Here is an 18475-nt window from a genome sequence, read left to right on the forward strand (position 1 = left end):
ATTTAAGCCCCATTTCTAAGTGATCTGACTATGACGCTGTGTGTGTGTATGCCCCATAATGATATCTATGTGCGGCTCCACGCGTTGCTATTCCAGGGCTAGAGAGTTCAAGCATGCCTGAAATATCTAGTCATCGCTCGTGTTCTCTCTATTGAGATCTATTGACAGATCGCTTAGCACACAGTGCTGGTGCAGCACTATGTGCTGAGCGATCTGTGCTGAGAGATCTGAGCAATTCAGTGTCGCTCAGCACAAATCTTAACTCGTCCCGTGTGTAGGTAGTTACAGGCAAAATGGTAGGAAGGCCCTGCTCACAAGCTTACAATCTGTAGGGAAATGTGATACTGTACATAATAAATACACCAAATCTAAAAATGAACTACAACACTTACAATAAATACAAAAATAATACACCTTTAAACAATACAAGGAACAAAATCCTAAATTATATCACTTATAAATTATAATACACAAACAAGAATTAGCCCATTGCCAGAGATGTAAAAAGGACATTGTATAATGAAGCTGAATACACAATAGGCTGGTGTATGTGTCCTGCACAAATCATGTAGACATTACTGACAGTCACAACTCTACACCTGTCCTATAAACAGTGTGGCCTTTTACAAACACATCGCCCACTGCGTTCTGCAGACGTCTGCCCCATTGGGACACAAACATCTCTCTACCGTCACATAAGCAGCACACAATCACTGCAGTGCTAAGTCTCTTTACTTTCCCTTACTGTTACCTTCTCCCTTTCTATCACATCCCTTCTCCCTGCACCCACTTTCCTGCACCCCTGCCCCAGCCTCCTAGAATAGTCACCCTCTCTTCTCCCCTCCACCTGCTCATGCCACATGCATCCCTCTCTCCCTGCACATATTCCAGCTCTTCTGTCATCTATCTCCCATTATCCCTAACAGGCGTCCCCTGGACCCTCTCTTTCACACCAGGAGAGCAGCTGTTGACATATTGTACTTAATATATCTCTCTTACCCCTATACCTGCAGTCCAGGCTTGCAAGGGTATACAGTCTTATCACCTTCCTCTTCATCGCCCCCCCCCCCCCCCCCACCCCCCATTTCCCTCATTCTCAATGCCTGCAGGGCAGAATTTCCAGCACATAGTCTATTCTACTAGATGCAATTCTAAGCACATACCCCTGACCTGGTTATGTTTCTTCACTCTCTCCATTCATCCCACAAGGTGCAATGCCCTGTACATACCTCTACTTGCTTCCTCCCCTCTATCTGTCTTTGCTGTGGTAATAGAGCATCCTGCAGGCTGTGTGCTGCTGGTCCTCACACTGCAGTGTTGCTGATGCAGGCGAAACACATCGCTTCCTCCTGCATGCTGGTCACCTTCCTGCACTCTCTCTCCCCCCTCATCTCTCCCCCTTTCAGCAGTAAGATGGTAGATGCACAGACTGCATACAGTAGTCAGCGTGTGTATGTCTGGAGAGCTAGGGGGCTCTGCATGAAGATCTGCGTGTATGTGTGAGTGTGTGTTACAGGGATTTCTCTATGGGTATGAGTACATCTGCACAAACGTGTATTTTAAAATTCATGTTTGGTATGCATATATAATTAGCTGAATGACTACACAGAACCATCCAGTATCTGTTTTTATGGAAAGGTACATGCAACTGTAAACACACAGAAGGCATAAATGTATGTATTAGCCCTCTATCGCTGTCTTTGGGAGTTTTATTTTCTCTGCCCACCATCACTCATGCTGTTACCTTATTCTCTGTGTCTCACATGTTCATCCGCACCTGCACCCTCTCTGTACTGTGTGCTGGGTCTGCCTCGCATATCTGCAGGACAGCAGCAGCAGAAGGGGACAGAGTGTGTGTGAAGAGACAGGGAAAGTCTACACGGAGAGAGAGGGGATGCAGGGAATAGGAATAATGTGCGGATGCGGAGAATAAGGGAAGAGGGGATAATGTTACTGACGATGTAGGGAAGATGGGATAGAGAATATAGGGAAGAGGGGATTATGTTAGTGAGGATATAGGTAGGAGGGGATCATTTTACTGAGGATACAGGGAAGATGGGATAGAGAATATAGGGAAGAGGGGATGATGTTACGGAGGATACAGGGAAGAGGGGATAATGCTCATGAGGGCACAGAGATTCAGTGTAAGGGGGGGTTATGTGCGTGAGGATGCAGAGATAGAGGATAATTTTAGTCAGGATAAAGGGAACAGGGGATGTTGGTAAGAATGCAAATACAGGGCAGAGAGGATAATGCTAGTGAGGGTACAGAGAAGACGGGGCATGGATAGTGAGGTTTCCGAGGTAAAGGGAAGATGGGATCATAATAGTGAAGACACAGGGAAGAGGGAATACTTTGTTAGGGTACATCTTTACAGGGAATATGGGATAATGTTAGTGAAGATACAGGGAATAAGGGATAATGTTAGTGAAGATACAGGGCACAAGGGATAATGTTAGTGAAGATACATGGAATAAGGGATAATGTTATTGAAGATAGAGGGAATAGGGGATAATGTTAGTGAAGATAAAGGGAATAAGGGATAATGTTATTGAAGATAGAGGGAATAAGGGATAATGTTATTGAAGATAGAGGGAATAGGGGATAATGTTAGTGAAGATACAGTGAATTTGGGGATAATGTTAGTGAAGATACAGGGAATAGGGGATAAGTTAGTGAAGATAGAGGGAATAATGTTAGTGAAGATAGAGGGAATAGGGGATAATGTTAGTGAAGATAGAGGGAATAGGGGATAATGTTAGTGAAGATACAGGGAATAAGGAATAATGTTAGTGGTGATACAGGGAATAAGGAATAATGTTAGTGGTGATACAGGGAATAAGGGATAATGTTAGTTAGGGTACAGGGAATAATGTTAGTGAAGATACAGGGGGCATAATGTTAGTGAAGATACAGGGAATAGGAGATATTGTTAGTGAATACATATATATATATCTATATATATATATATATATATATATATATATATATATATATGGGATAATGTTAGTTAGCATACAGGTGTTAGTTAGGGTACAGGGAATAGGGGGCAATGTTTGTCACGATACAGTGAATAGAGGATAATGTTAGTGAAGGTACAGGGAATAGGGGTAATTGTTAGTTAGGGTACAGAGATACAGGGAATAGGGGATACTGTTAGTTAGCATACAGGGAATAGGGGATAATGGCCCTTATTCTGATCGGTGCGGCCGGATCCGAATATGCGGCCAGGACCGTGCGTGCGAAACCCCGCCTTCCATACGGATCGCCAACCCAGTCCGTACGCGGTAAGAAGCTGGCCGAACGGACCGCACGTGTATTTTTCACGGAATACGCCTCCTCCATCTCAGGGAACCTCCCCCATCATTCGATGGTCGCAGACCATCGAATGCAGGACCGAGTGGTCCACCAGCTCCCGCAACCTCAAACCACACGGACATTTTTCCGTGCAAAAGCAGGGATCTGGGCGGGCATGAAACTCGGGGCGTATGCATATGGTAATGAGCCCAAATAGCCCTTCACGCCCCTCTCCACCCCCTGTTCGGAGTGTTCACATTTCATGCGGGATTTGGCCATACGCCCCGCACGCACATGCGCAGAGACGCCTCTGCACATGAGCAGACACAAAACATAGGCGGCACGAACGCACGCGGATATTACCGCACCGATCAGAATAAGGGCCAATGTTAGTTAGGGTACTGGGAATAGGGGATAAGTTTAGGACACAGAGATACAGGGGCATGGTGATAACGTTTGTGAGGATACAGGGAAGAGAAGGATAATTTAGTTAAGGTACAAAGATACAGGGAAAAGGGAATAATCTTAGTGAGGTTGCTGATACAGGGAAGTGGGGATAATGTTAGTAACATTACCAGGAAAGGTAGAATTATACTCACCGATAATTCCTTTTCTTCCTAGAGATCCCATGGCAGCCAAGACCTTGGGATTTCATCCCTCTCCCTTCAGATAGACAGGCTGTTTTTTTCTAGGACCTCCCCCTTCCTGCATAAATGGGCGCACCTCCCCTCTCTCCTTGTCTTTTTGAGTGTCTCCTTAGCTCTCGGTCCTGAAAAAAACACAAGGGGAGGGCAAACTAATGGCTGCCATGGGATCTCTAGGAAGAAAAGGAATTATCGGTGAGTATAATTCTACCTTTCTTCTACGATCCCCATGGCAGCCAAGACCTTGGGATAATACCAAAGCAGAAAAAAAGGGGGGGGACACATCAATGCTGAATAATAATTTTTTTATTCACTCATGGTGCTATGGATAACCTTTTCCCCAAAGTTTGATCGTGACACATTCAGTGCGTAATGCCTGGAAAACGTGTGTATCGACTTCCAGGTTGCTGCATTGCAGATATCCTTCACCGAAGCCTGCGCCTTCCTTGCCCATGAGGTCGCCATGGCCCGAGTGGAGTGTGCCTTTATGATACCTGGAACTTCTTGTCCTTCTTGTTTGTAGACAAACGAAATGAGCTCGCGGATCCACCTTGACATGGTCTTTTGAAGGAGACATCCTCTTCTTTGCCCCTTCTGTGATTATGAATACATTTTTTGACTTTCTTATCTCCTTGACTCGATCCATGTAGATCGTGATACTTCTCACTAAGTCAAGGGTATGCCATTCTTCTTCCATTTCTCCCTTTGGTTCAGGGTAGAAAGCTGGAAGAGTTATCTCTTGGTTGAGATGGAAGGTACTTACTACCTTAGGTAGGAAATCGGGATGTGTGCGTAACACCACCCTGTCCGGAAATATTCTTAAGTAAGGCTCCTCAGTGTAAAGAGCTTGTAACTCACTGATCCTTCTAGCGGAAGTGACAGCCACTAAGAACAATATTTTCCAGTTCATATACTTCATATGGACTTCCTGTAAGGGCTCAAATGGTTCTTTTGTCAGAGCTTTCAATATCATATTGAGGTCCCAGGGAGCTACCAATGACCTCACTGACGGGCGTAGTCTTTTGACTGCGTTGCAGAACTTTCTTATCAGGTCCTCTTCAGCCAATTTTTTATTGAGTAGGACGCTGAGAGCTGAAATTTTAACTTTCAATGTGGATGTTGCCAACCCTGAGTCAAAACCTAAGTACAGGAACTGCAGGACCTGGGCTGTGGATGACTGTTCTATGTCAATAGCCGACCCTTTACAATGAATAAAGGCTTGCCAGACTCTAATACACCAGCGATGAAACCTCTTTCCTGGCTTTTAATAGTAGACTGACCACTTGGTCCGACAGTCCTCTGCTTTTTAGTAGCCCCCTCTCAATTTCCATGCCTTCAGAGCTAATTTTCCTGGATCTTGAAACAGAACTGGACCTTGGTGCAGTAGGTTCGGTATGCTCGGCAGAGTCAGGGGTTCTTGAATGGCTAACTTCAGGACTGTGGCGAACCATGACCTTCTCGGCCAAAATGGCAGGATCACAATTACTGTCACTTGATCCTCTATAATCTTTTTTAACACCCTGTGAATCAGTGGGAAGGGGGGAAAAACATATCCCAGACGAAAGTTCCAAGGAACTGAGAAAGCGTCTACTGCAGATGTCTGATGATGATAATACCTTGAATAAAATGTCTCTACCTTTTTGTTGGAGTTTGATGCCATTAGTCTATGTCTGGCTTCCCTAATGTTGCAGTTATGTGCTGGAATACCTTTGTATCCAGCTCCCATTCTCCGGGTGAGATCTTGCTTCTGCTCAGGAAATCTGCCACTGTGTTGTCTTTCCCTGGAACGAAGACTGCGGTCAGTGAGAGAACTTTTTCTTCTGCCCACGTCATAATCTTCGAGATAACTGACATGAGGTCCTTGCTTCTTGTCCCGCCTTGGTGATTTAGATGTGAGACCACTGTGAGGTTGTCTGAAAAAACCCTCAAATGTTTTCCTTGAACTTCCCGATAGAAGTGCTTTATCGTTCTCCACACCGCTTCCGTCTCTCTCCAGTTGGAAGACTTGAGACTCTCTGCCCTTGTCCATGTCCCTTGGGTCGTTTGATGCGCCATGTGAGCTCCCCAGCCCGACGAACTTGCATCGGTTGTAACCACTAGGAATTGAGGAAGGGAAAGAGACACCGCTCTTCTCTCTATTTCTGCTTCTTTCCACCATCTGAGCGACTCTTTTACTTGCTGTGACAGTTTTATATTTGTCTCTAGCGCTGTTCTCTCTTTGATATAAGGAAGAATGGCCCATTGGAGGGTTCTGAGCCTCCAGTGAGCCCAAGGTACTGTCCCTATAGAAGACATCATCATACCCAGCATCTTTAGACATGTTCTTAGAGGTACATGACTTGATTGTATCAGTTCTTTGGCACTCTGTCTTATCTTTTGACATCGCTCTTTTGACAGTTTGACTTCGAATTTTCTGGAGTCTATTATCAGCCCTAAGAATTGAATGGACCTTGATGGCTGCATCTGGCTCTTTTGGAAGTTTATTATCCAACCGTGTTCTTCTAATGATGTAATCACTATTGCTAGATCTTCCTGGATCTTTCTTTCCGATGATGCTGCGATTAGTAGATCGTCCAGGTACGGCCAAATACGAATATTCTTCATTCTTAGGGATGCTACCAATGTGATCAGGACTTTCGTGAAGACTCGAGGCGACGTGGCCAATCCGAAAGGAAGACATGTGAACTGGAAATGTTGTTTCATTACACAGAATCTTAGAAACCTCCTGTCTTGATGCCTGACTGGGATGTGGTAATATGCATCTTTTAAGTCCAGTGATACCATAAAATCTCCCATCTCGACCCCTGCTAGTATCGATTTTTGTGTCTCCATTCTGAATTTTTTCACATTCACGTATGAGTTCAATTTCTTTAGGTCCAGGATGGTGCAATACCCTCCTGTGCTCTTTTTTACTAGAAAGAGATTTGAGTAAAAGCCTTTCTTCTCCTGTTGTTCTTCTACCGGTTCTATAGCTTTTATGCATAACAATTGGGATATAATTTTCTGTAATTCTTTCTTTTCTAATCGAGCTTTTGGTTCTCTCGATGTCCAAAAGCGATTTCTTCTTGGAATATGTAGGAATTCTATCGCGTATCCATCTTGCAGAATCTTCAGTACCCATCTGTCTTGAATGGTATTTTCCCAAACGCTCGAAAACTGGAACAGACGAGCTCCTACACAAGGACCACTGTGATTGTCATTGCCTGGGCCCTCTCCTGAAGTTCTGCCGAAAGGACTGCTTAGAAGACTGAAAGGATCCCCTTTGATTATACGGTCTTCCTGGTCTGTAGCCTCTTGCCGCTCTATATTGAAGCTTTGCTGGATTCTGGAACTGAAATTTATTTCTTTTCTCCTGTGGCAATCTGAGAGATTTTCCGCCTGTTATCCTGTGTATTAACGCATCTAGTTTTGAACCAAATAGCTGTGATCCCTCGAAAGGAAGAGAGACCAATCTATTTTTTGAGTGTGCATCTGCTGACCATGACCTTAGCCATAATGCTCTTCTCGCTGATACACCTGCCGCCATCGATCTTGCAGCGAACGAGACTGTATCCAGTGATGCCTCACAAATGAAGTCTATGGCTTTTTGCATCATCTATAGTTACTTAAGCAAGTACTGCTTGGAGATCTTGTCTTCAATATCATTATGTAGCGACGCACTCCACAATCTCAAAGCTCTGGCTACTGAGGCCACCGATACTCCTGTTTTTAGTGACACAGCCGCAGAAAAATGTAGTTTTCGGAAGGAACCCTCCATTCTTCTGTCCATAGGGTCCTTGAATGAGGCCCCGTCTTCCAGCGGAATGGTCGTTCTTGATGTTAGTTCGGCCACTGCCGCGTCCACCTTTGGCAGCTCACACCACTTTAGAAAAAGGTCGTCCTTCACCGGGTACATACGGTCGACTCTAGATAGTTTACCTTGTCTTTTCTCAATATTGGACCACTCCTTAGATATCAGGTCTTTCATCACCTTGTGGACCGGGAAGTTACGGCCTTTTTTAGATCTGTCTTCGAATAAGATATCTTCTCCTCCGCTACCCCCCTCCCGCGATTCGCGGGACCCCCGCTACCCCCCCTCCCGCGATTCGCGGGACCCCCGCGACCCCCCCTCCCGCGATTCGCGGGACCCCCGCGACCCCCCCTCCCGCGATTCACGGGACCCCCGCGACCCCCCCTCCCGCGATTCGCGGGACCCCCGCGACCCCCCTCCCGCAATTCGCGGGACCCCCGCGACCACCCCGGTATCCGGACTATTGTTAGACAGCACTTACATCGACAGCCATTACATCGACACCATTAGTTCGACAGCTCAATAGGTCGACATGGTTTTAGGTCGACATACCATTATGTCGACATGTCATTATGTCGACAGCTCATTAGGTCGACAGCTCATTAGGTCGACAGCTCATTAGGTCGACATGTTTTTAGGTCGACACTGCCATTAGGCCGACAGTGTCTATGTCGACAGTCAAAAGGTCGACATGGGTTTTTTCACTGTTTATTGAGCCGACATGTGCCGACAGGCGGTATTTCATGCCCTACTATCCACTAGGGCGTGGTGGGAGAATAAAATAGTGTGCCGAGCGCAGCGAGGCACCGTGCCCGAAGCATAGCGAGCGGCTGCGGTACACTTCAAACTGTGTCCATGTCGACTGTGTCGACATTTCGGCCAAAAAAACAGTGAAAAAACCCATTTAGACCTTTTGACTGTCAACATAGACTCTGTCGACCTAATGGCAGTGTCGACCTAAAAACATGTCGACCTAATGAGCTGTCGACCTAATGAGCTGTCGACATAATGCCATGTCGACCTAATGGTATGTAGACCTAAAACCATGTCGACCTATTGAGCTGTCGAACTAATGGTGTCGATGTCATGGCTGTCGATGTAAGTGCTGTCTAATATCCATCCCAGACCCGACCACCCCCTCCCGCGATTCGCTGGACCTCCGCGACCACCCCCTCCCGCGAAACGCGGGACCCCCGCGACCCTCCCGCAAATCGCGGGACCCCAGCGACCCCTCCCGCGAGCCCCCTCCCGCGATTCGCAGGACCCCTGCATCCTCCCCTCCCGCGATTCGCCGGACCCCTGCGACCCCCCCTCCCGGCATTAAAAGGGCCCCCCGCGACCCCCCCTCCCGCGATTCACGGCAACCACCCCCCCCCCCACTGTGATTTGCGACCCCCCTCCCGCAATTCGCGCCGCCCCCTCCCGCGATTCACGGAACCCCCCGTAGCGCCCCCCTCCCGCGATTTGCGGGCCCCCTCGGCACTTCTCGCGATTTGCGACCGCCCCCTAATTCACACATTCGGGGACCCCACCTCCCGCGATTCATGCCCCCCTCACGCAATTCACGGCACCCCCCACACCCCCCTTCCTGCGATTCGCAACCCCCCACGACCCCCCCTCCCGCGATTCACGAAACCCCCCGTAGCGCCCCCCTCCCGCGATTTGCGGGCCCCCTCGGCACCTCTCGCGATTTGCCACCGCCCCGTAATTCACACATTCGGGGACCCCCCCTCCCGCGATTCATGCCCCCCTCACACAATTCACGGCACACCCCATACCCCCCTTCCTGCGATTCGGAACCCCCCACGACCCCCCCTCCCGCGATTCATGCCCCCTCCCGCGATTCACGGACCCTCGCACCACCCCCCTGCGCCCACCCTCCCTTGATTCACGCCCCCCTCATACAATTCACGGCAACCCCCCACACCCCCCCTCCTGCGATTCGGAACCCCCCACGCCCCCCCCCCTCCTGCGATTCATGACCCCTCCTGTGATTCACGGACCCCCGCACCACCCCCCCTTGACTCACGGCACCCCACGCGCCCCTCCCGCAATTCACGGACCTCCGCAACCCCCCTCCCGCAATTCACTAACCCCGACAACCCCCCTCCCGCAATTTGCGGACCCCCCTTCCCATGATTCAAGCCCCCCCGCTCCCCTGCCCACGATTTGCGGACCCCCGCCCCCTCCCGCTAACCGCGGATCCCCACACACCACCCCCCCTCCCACAATTTGCAGACCCCCCAGACCCCCTTCCGGCAATTCCACCCCCCAGCGGACCACCGCGGCCCCCGCTCCCGCATTTCACGTACCCCCGTGACAATGGGGGATCCTGTACCACCACAAGCAGGTACCGCCCCTAGGTGGGAAATCCGGCCCTGGCTGCCGCACTGCAGGTTTCCCCACTGCCCTCTGCACCAGCGCCACAACTTTTATCAATGTCTTGCCCACATACCACTATTATTTTTTTTTTTAATAGAGTATTTTTATTTTGCAGGTCGTAAATACAGAACAGAACAGCAGATCAGACTTTGTGCACGTGAATCGGTCAATCCAAGTCAAGCATATAATGTTAAAACGTACATTGCATTCACATACAGTGTCAACATCTAAATATATATCAAAATACATTGTAGAATCAATTGAATAAAAGAAGAGAGAGGAGATGATATCGCCCTTCTGTTCTGACTGAGTAGCAATATTGATTTTCTTTGTTGATTTTGAAATAAACCTTAAGAGAACTAACAATAGAAGAGGAGAGGAGAGAAATAAAGATGAAGAAATAGAGAAAGAAGAGAGATCATTAGTCACGAATGGGTGCACATATTAGGGGTTCAGTCCCATTCAGGGTGGCAGACCAGTGTACACTCATAGGTTGAGCAGTTCTTAGATGAGTATGAGCGATATGGTTATCAGCGTCCACAGTCAACACTGCACCCAAGCCCCACACCATCAAACATGTGCAGAGTGCGGAGACTCCAGCCACCTGCCCCATATCTTGTCAAATTTAGGGAGGGTGCCCCGAGACATGTATACATATTTTTCGTGCTGTACTGTGGTGTTAACCAGAGCTTTCCATTCCATTACCGTGGGTCCCAGGCTAGCCATCCAATGCCTAGCTATAACGACTTTAGCTAGGGAACACAAATTGGTCACGTATTGTCCTTCCGTATTATTTAGTGACGTATTTGCTTTACTACCCAAAATACACATCTTGGGAGTCAGGGCTTGCCCAGATATTCCCGTGGATGTAATGACCGACCTAACCGTCACCCAAAATGAGTTAACCAGAGGACATTCCCAGAGGAGGTGCCACAGGTTCCCCTGTGTGGAGCCGCACTTTGGGCAGGCCGAAGAGGCCCGTCCACCGAATTTAACCAGAGTAGATGGAGTGAGATACGTTCTGTGTATGATAAATAGTTGAACTTGTTGAAATCTTGCGGAGACCGTGGCATAACGTGGTGACGCCAGTGTCTCCTCCCACTCCTCCTCCTCAAAGGCACCCACATCAATCTCCCATTTGGTCTTAAGGGCGGGGAGCGAATCTTTATGTAAGAAGGATAGTAGAAATGAATAGGCCAGAGAGATGGTCTTGACCTGTCCGAGATTAGCCAGGAAAATCTTTGCCGGGGAGGCTAGCAGCTCAGGGGGGCCGTTGGTAAACTGGGTATTTAAGGCGTGGCGCAGCTGCAGGTACCTAAAGAAGTGCACCCCGGGCAGCCCAAACTCCTCCCTTAGCTGCTGGAAGGACTTCAACACAGCTGCCTCATACAGTTGTCCAATCGTCACCACTCCCCCAGACGACCACAGACTCCTACCCGACAGACAAGCAAGTTCAGGTAATTTGGTAGAATGCCAGAGGGGAGCTCCAGGATCTATAGCCGTGTATCCCATCAATGATTGGGCCTCCTGCCAGATCTTGATGGCTTGAACCACCAGAGGAGGGGCACCCCGGGGTATCCTCCCACCCAATAGTAGCTGCATGGGTGTGATGTCGGGATATATTTGGTGTAGGAATGTGGTCGGGAGCGAACTCTGATCAGTGTCTTGCGCCCAGTGCCTTAGATGCGAGAACTGGCCAGCATAATAGTACAGTCTGAACTGTGGTAAAGCCAGACCCCCATCTGTCCGTGGCCTAGTAAGAGTGCTGATACTGATTCTGGGGCGTTTATTGGCCCATATCAATGAAGACAGTAGACTATTTAGGTGTCTGAAAAAGGAGGCAGGCACGTACACCGGGGACTGGTTTAGGACATATGTTATTTTAGGCTGTAGGATCATTTTAACCAAATTGACCCTGCCAATAACGTTTAGGGGCAACTTGGTCCATACCGACAGTTTGTCTTTGACAACGGACAGCAGTGGATCCAGGTTCCTAGGTATAAAGTCCTGACTAGTATTAGTGATAATAATCCCCAGGTATTTGAAGTGGGATACCCAGCTAAGTGGGAGAGGCGTGTCCATGGCCAATGGTGGTGGGCCTCGCAGGGGCATTATGGAGGACTTGGACCAGTTCACAGTGAGACCGGAGAAACTGCCAAAGTCCTTCATCAGTTGCAGGGCGATCGGTACAGACAGTCTATAATCTTTTAAAAAAAGAAGTAGGTCATCAGCATAGAGTGCCACTGTGTCCGTCCTCTGACCCAATTGGAGCCCAACTATGTCTCTGTGTGTCCTAAGAATGCAGGCAAGCGGTTCAATAGCTATAGCGAAAAGACCAGGGGAAAGGGGGCATCCCTGTCTAGTACCCCTTCCTAGCGCAAAGGGAGGTGAGACATGGCTATTGACAGAGACCCTGGCCATCGGGCGGATATATAACAATTGGACCCAGCTTAAGTATTGTGGACCGAAGCCCATACGTTTCATTACCTGCCATAGATAAGGCCATTCAACTGAGTCGAAGGCCTTATTTGCGTCGAATGAAACAATGGCAGAGTACACTTCCTCAGCATGGGTGGCCTGAATATGTGTGAACAGCCGTCTTAAATTAATACCGGTGGACATACCTGGCATAAAGCCGGTTTGATCCGGGTGAATAATGGACAGTATTACACTATTTAGCCGAATAGCCAGGACCTTCGCCAATATCTTAACGTCTGTGGTGATCAGGGAAATAGGTCTGTATGAGTCAGGGCGCTCAGGGTCTTTCCCGGGCTTAGGTATAACTACTATAACGGCCTCAGACATAGAGTCCGGTAGGACATTAAGGTCAAAAAGATCGTTAAATAACTTCAAAAGTTTAGGGGCAAACGAGTCTAGGTGCGTCCTGTACAGCTCCACTGGGATCCCATCTACCCCCGGGGCCTTACCCCCGGGGAATGACCGGATCGCTGTCTCTATCTCAGTAACTGTAATAGGTGCCTCGAGGGAAGATCTAGCCTCCTCGGACAGTGAGGGTAGGTCAATACGGCCTAAATAGTCGGTGAGTTCCCCCTGCGAGCATCTTAGGCGTGAACGGTACAGCTCCTTATAGAAGTCAAGAAATACATCTGCTATTTCCCTCGGGGATGTCCTCATTACCCCATCAGAATCAAATATTTGGGCTACAGAGTTGGCAGGGCGGTCCAGGTAAACCAGGTGAGCCAGGAGGCTGCCTGTTTTGTCAGCATTCATGTACAGTTTGTGGGATTTGAATAACAGGCTACGAGCGTTACGGTCCTCCAGATGGGAGACCCAGGTACTCTGCGCTAGCTCCCATTTTACCCTGGACTCCTCCGATCCCTCCTCTAAGTGTGTAATCTCTGTGCTCCGACATTCGTCCCCCAACTCCGCACCCTTTGCTTTGTGTGTTCGTTTAACAGAGGCAATTTTAGATATAAGGGTGCCCCGCAGGTAAGCCTTGAATGCCTCCCACACTATCGGGGCAGGGGCTGTGCCTGTGTTTATGTCAAAGTACCCGTCCCACAAAGACTGGAGGTCCGGAGACTCACCAAGCTGCAGCAGCCAGGAGGGGTGCAACTTCCAAAAGGACTGTCCCCTCTGGCATTCCATCCCCACCGTCAGCATCAGAGGAGAGTGGTCTGAGACGCCCCTCGCTTTATAGCAGATATTTTGGAGTCTGGGCAGTACTGAGGGAGTAACGAGGGCCAGGTCAATACGTGAGAAGGAGTGGTGAGTCTTAGAAAAGCAGGAGTACTGGGCTACCGCAGGGTGCCTCATTCGCCAGGCGTCCCTATAGCCAATTGACTCTACGTATTTAGCAAAGGCTGTGGGGCGGTCTTCAGTAGGGACGGAGTCAGGGGGCCACCATCTGTCTAGCCGTTGATTCATTAGTTTGTTAAAATCCCCAAGACATATGACTGGTGTATCAGGAGATTGGGCCACATAGGCAGCCGCTTGTTTTAAAACATCATAGTTAAAGGGGGGGGGGACGTAGACCGCGAGGATAAAGAAGGGCTGGGAGTATAATTTGCATTGAAGAAAAACGTACCTGCCCAGTGGGTCAGTTTTCACGTCTAGTAGCATAAATTGTACAGACTTGTTTATTAATACTGAGACCCCTCTGGAATGAGTAGTGTGGGAGCTGTGGTATGCCCATCCCACCCAGGGCTTGCGTAGTGACATTAGTCTGTTTCCCTCGAGATGGGTCTCAATCAGGCAGGTGATGCCCGAACCGTACTGCTTAACCATCTTGAGCACTAGGGAACGTTTAATTCTATCGTTCAACCCCCGGACATTCCAGGCTAAAATATTAAGTTGCGTCATATTGAGTTATAGGGTGCGGGCCGTAAGGAGCTGTTGTGGCAGTGCCTCCACCCTGTGGACCTGAGTAAACTACAACCATCACCTGAATAAACATCGCGCCCCCCAATGTTATGCATATTGAGTCAGAACCCCTAGCATGACTAATAGAAAGAAAGAGAAAGAAAAAGCAAGAAAACATAGAAAAAACAATCCCAACAAAATACACCCCCTCCCTGTATACCTCCCCCAACCTAGGCATACTTATATCCCTAACCCTAATAACTAAAGAGACCGAGAAAAGGTCACAATATCTACCGAACTATGGGAGCAGTCAGTTAATAGCTACCAATACGAGCATCGGGGCCCCCTGGCCGTATATTACCTACACTTGCCTAAAACAACATTTATGCAGAAAGAACATACACAGCATTTGTCAAAATTCCCCCCCACCACCCCCCCTCCCCCCCCCCTCCCCCGCATAAGGCATAGCAAATCAAGTCAAATGTAACACAGCTCTAATCATATTCACGGTAGTCAGCAGCATCGGCACCACTCTTGTGTCTTGGGATCTCCTGGAGGGCTCATAGGAGATGAAAAGAAAAAAGGTGGCTAGGTAGGTGAGGATCAAGTCCTGCTTCTGGCTGCTGCAAGGTATCAGGCCGGGGCCATCTGGCGAGCACCAGGCGCAAATCTATCAAGCCAGGCTGCCGCCTCGCGAGGGCTGTTGAAGAATTTGGTCTCTCCCTCCGCCACCACCCGCAACCGGGCCGGAAACAGCATGGAGTATTGAAGGTCTAGTTCTCGCAGTCTGCGCTTCACGGGGACAAAAGAGGCCCTCTCCTTCTGCACCTCGATGGCGAAGTCGGGAAATGTAGAGATGGTGGCGCCATTTCTAATCATAGGGCCTTTGGTGCGGTTCAGACGCAGGATCGTGTCACGGTCCTTATAATGTAGGAGTTTGGCTATAAAGGTCCTGGGTGGAGCCCCCGGAGGTAGTGGACGGGTGGGGATTCTGTGGGCCCTCTCGACAGCAAATTGGGAGGTGAAGGACTCTCTGCCGAATGTCTCAATAAGCCAGGCCTCCAAGAAAGCCTCTGGCGTGGCGCCCTCCTCCTTTTCCGGCAGGCCTACGAAGCGGACATTGTTTCTCCTCAAACGGCCCTCCATATCCATTAATTTATTTTGGATGCTTGTGACCTGTTGTGTCAAGGTAGAGACTGTGGTTTTCATAGGGTCGATTGCGTCTTCAACCGTTGAGACCCGGGTCTCTACCTCCCCCACCCGCTCCCTGATGCGCTGCACATCCTGTCTAAGGAGGGATAGATCGCACTGTACCTTTTCCATTTTATCAGATAAACGTTTCTCAGTGCCAGCAATGGCCTCCAGGATTTGTTGGAGAGATGGGGGTGCAGGAGAAGTATCATCAGGAGGGGCTTCAGAGTCAGCTGAGTTGCCAGGGTTCTGCCCAGAGTCCCCCTGGGGTGCCTGTGGGCCCTGCGCCTCTTGTCCCCTTGCAAATTTGGCTAGCTTTGCTGCCGAGGTGCTATGATTCTGCTTCACCATGATTGAATATTGCCGGGGTGTTAATCCCGCTCCTCAGCAGAGGCAGGCTCTATTGATGCAGATTGTAGTGCCAGCTCAATGGGTGGGGTGTGAGAAGATATAAGCTACCCTCACCAGGGCACACAGTACAGGGCAGTGGGAGGTCTGCAGTGATGTGCCCCGGACAGTTGCAGCAGGTATAGGATATGGAGTCCCAAAGAGGGGCTACTGCAGGCCCGCTTCCTTATGTAATTGTATGTGGCCTGCTGAGCCTAAAATGGCGCCCGCAGCACAGGGCGCACCAGACAACAGGAGGGTAGAGACAGGCTGTTTCCTCAACACTGGACGCCGCTCCAGGCGAGGGGCATTAGCTGGTGTATTTTACCCTCACCAGGGCAGACAATGCAGGGCGGTGTCAGGCTATAGCGGTGGTCCCTGGGCAGGTCAGCTAGTTGGGGACGTGAAGTCACGCTGGCAGGGTTGCTGCAGGCTGTGTGGCTATGTGAGCGCTGCTGAGCCCAAGATGGCGCCCGCAGCGCGAGACTCACCAGGCTCCGGGCAGGCAGATTCGGGATATCCTCCCCACAGTGGGTGCCGCACTCAGGATGATGTTGCCGGCGGGTGAGTGTTCCGGAGGAGTCACCCCCTCAATGCAGCCTCAGCAGCGGGCGTCCGGGCGGAGGTACGCTGTGCGGCGGGGGGAGGCAGGCCGCAGTCCTCTCTTCGGTCCGGCGGGCTGGTAACGGCGCCGGGACCAAGATTATCAGGCGGGCGGCTCGTGCAGGGTAGGGTGAAGTCACCGGGCAGCTGCTGGCGGTGTTTTCGGGTGTTGTCCGAGGCTCAGGATGGGTAAACGGATGGGCGACCAGGGAGCTCCGTTCATGCACGTCCTACTCGCTCGCCGCCGTAGCCACGCCCCCCCCCCCACATACCACTATTATACAGCCTCCTGCTCTCATGCACGCTCACTCCCTCCCAGTGGGAGGAGACGCTCACCCACTGCCGGGAGCTGCATACTGTCCCCCACCCTCCTCCAGTTCTAGGGATGCCCATCGACCATCAATGATTTTCAAATAATCGATGGTTTATGGCCGATGTTGAATACTTTTGCCATCAATGTGGGAGGACACTGCCCTGCCTCCTGTTCTCCTGCCCCGTAACTTCCGCCAGTGGAGACCCGCTCACCCTGTGTTGCCCACATTCCCCTATCATGCTTTACCGCCCAGCCTCCTGCTCTCATGCACCCTAACTCCCACCCAGTCGGAGGAGACACTGACTCCTGTATTTCTGTGCTGCCACGCTGGACCCTCACCCACTGGCAGAAGCTGCACAGTGTCCACCACCCTCTTTAGTCCCCCGTATGCCCACACACCCCTATCACTACCCAGCTTCCTGCTCTCCTGAACCGTAACTTCCACCACTGGGTAATCGCTGACGCTGTGTTGCCCACATACCCCTATCATGCCTCATATCCCAGCCTCCTGCTCTCATGCACCCTAACTCCCACCCAGTAGGAGGAGACACTGACTCAGGGCCACCGTCCGGTACAACTGTGCTGCCACGCTGGACCCTCACCCACTGCCAGAAGCTGCAATACAGGGCATCTTTCATACAATTCTAACCATATTTCTCACAATACAAATGTTCACAAATTAAGGGGCGTAGCCCCTTACGCCGGTGTGAAGAGCGCCCGTAGGGCGCGATGAATCACCTAGTATATATATATATATATAGATATATATATAGATATATATATATATATTAATAAATATCCATATAATCCTGAGCGAATACAATTATATTCTCTGGTCCATATAGAAACATAGAAACATAGAATTTGACGGCAGATAAGAACCATTTGGCCCATCTAGTCTGCCCCTTTTTTACCCTTCAGGTAAACTCAACCCTTTTTAATCCTTATTTCTTTCTAAGGATATTCATATGCCTATCCCAAGCATGTTTAAATTGTTCTACTGTCTTAGCCTCTACCACCTCTGATGGGAGGCTATTCCACTTATCCACTACCCTTTCTGTGAAGTAATTCTTTCTAACATTTCCCCTGAACCTACCTCCCTCCAGTTTCAGAGCATGTCCTCGTGTTTTATTACTTGTTTTCCTTTGAAGAAAATTTCCCACCTGTACTATGTTAAAACCCTTGATATATTTGAAGATTTCTATCATGTCCCCCCTTTCCCTTCTCTGCTCCAAACTATACATGTTAAGATCTTTTAGTCTATCCAGGTAAGTTTTGTGATGTAGGCCATGAACCATTTTAGTTGCCCTTCTTTGTACACTCTCCAATGTATTTATATCCTTCTGAAGATATGGCCTCCAGAACTGGACACAGTATTCCAGATGAGGTCGTACCAATGACCTATAAAGTGGCATTATTACGTATACATATCACTATAAAGCAACCAGTTTCAATACCTTGTCTTCAAGAAAACGACAGTTTGGCAGGCACACACTCAGCTTCCTCTCAGCAGCAGCAGAAAAGATCTGTAACAGCGCCATTCTC

General features: G+C 49.4%; 1 protein-coding gene and 1 long non-coding RNA gene across 8 annotated transcripts in view; one reads left to right on the plus strand and one right to left on the minus strand.

The window, feature by feature from the left end:
* The window catches only part of ANK1 (ankyrin 1), a 273955-nt gene extending 271821 nt beyond the window's left edge, over window positions 1-2134 (minus strand). For 4 of the 7 annotated variants that reach the window (XM_083184873.1, XM_083184872.1, XM_083184871.1 and 1 more), the window contains exon 1: window positions 1230-1441. The gene's annotated coding sequence lies outside the window, so the exon portion shown is untranslated. Of the gene's footprint in view, window positions 1-1229; window positions 1444-1744 lie in introns of those variants that run through there. The other 3 variants (XM_083184877.1, XM_083184870.1, XM_083184876.1) reach the window with 3 other exon arrangements.
* The window catches only part of LOC146075541 (uncharacterized), a 115495-nt gene extending 104458 nt beyond the window's left edge, over window positions 1-11037 (plus strand). Inside the window, exon 5 of the long non-coding RNA XR_014473590.1 lies at window positions 10229-11037. This is a non-coding gene — a long non-coding RNA (uncharacterized LOC146075541). The remainder of the gene's footprint in view (window positions 1-10228) is intronic.
* Window positions 11038-18475: the final 7438 nt, after the last annotated feature.

This window comes from Crinia signifera, chromosome 4 (assembly GCF_055691185.1).
Source record: "Crinia signifera chromosome 4, ASM5569118v1, whole genome shotgun sequence".
In the NCBI taxonomy this organism is placed as follows: domain Eukaryota; kingdom Metazoa; phylum Chordata; class Amphibia; order Anura; family Myobatrachidae; genus Crinia; species Crinia signifera.